Below are 1,028 nucleotides of genomic sequence, written 5' to 3' on the forward strand. Positions count from 1 at the left end.
TCAGTGTTGTGGCTGGACTGGCCCTGTGGCTCTTATAATTGCAAGGCACCCTCAGCACTAACCGTCAGGAAACTTTGAAAGAGAGAAGATTTACTAATTGCAGGTCCTAGAAATTACATGCACACCTTGAGCCACATAGCAAGGTTCTGGACAAGAGGTGGGGGAAGAGAGAGAGAGACAGAGAGACAGAGAGACGGAGAGAGGGAGAGAGAGAGAGAGAAAGAGAGAGAGAGAGACAGAGAGAGAGACAGAGAGAGAGAGAGAGAGAGAGAGAGAGAGAGAGAGAGAGAATATGAGCGTGTGCTCAGGGTTTTGCCTTTATTGGGGTCATGGAGGATGGGGACCTAGGTTTTCTTGGGCTCACTTGGTGAATTTAAAACAGAAGAGTGGGAGTTTAAAACACAGAGAGAATAAACAGAGGGCCTAAATGATCAATTATCGAAATCAACCAAGATTTCTAAAACAAAGGAGCCTGGGGGGCGGGAAGCACGCACGGTGGGGCGGAGTGGGGGTGGTGGGGCCCCCGGCTCTTTATCAAGTCGTGGATGGCAATGTGTTTATTGAAGATAGCCCTCTTTGAAGTAGATGCCTCTTTGAAGTGGATGACCCAGCAATCAAAACTTAAGTTCTGCACTCTCATTACAGAAAAAGAAAACCCAACAATTAGGGCTTCATTACATCCCTTCAGTAGAACATTCTCAATTCTTAAGACATGAAAATAGGTTCCTCCTTGTAGATATTGCTAAAAATATATATTGATCTAAAATAAATTTTGGTATAAGTAAGAATTTCCAGACAGATCATAACTCAAGTGAAATCAGACACTCATAAGGAAAATAAGAAGGCAGGTATGCAAAAAGAGAAATTTGAACATGATTCTCTTGACCTAGAACTGTTCTTTATATATCACCATTATTCCCTCCCTGACATGGCAGTGGTCTATTCCTGATGCCCACCACTCCCAAAACAAGCATTCCTATATAGCTAGAAGAATTGTATATATAGAGGCAGGGACATTATATCATTAA

The sequence above is a fragment of the Hipposideros armiger genome, unplaced genomic scaffold (genome assembly GCF_001890085.2).
Source record: "Hipposideros armiger isolate ML-2016 unplaced genomic scaffold, ASM189008v1 scaffold_525, whole genome shotgun sequence".
Taxonomy (NCBI): domain Eukaryota; kingdom Metazoa; phylum Chordata; class Mammalia; order Chiroptera; family Hipposideridae; genus Hipposideros; species Hipposideros armiger.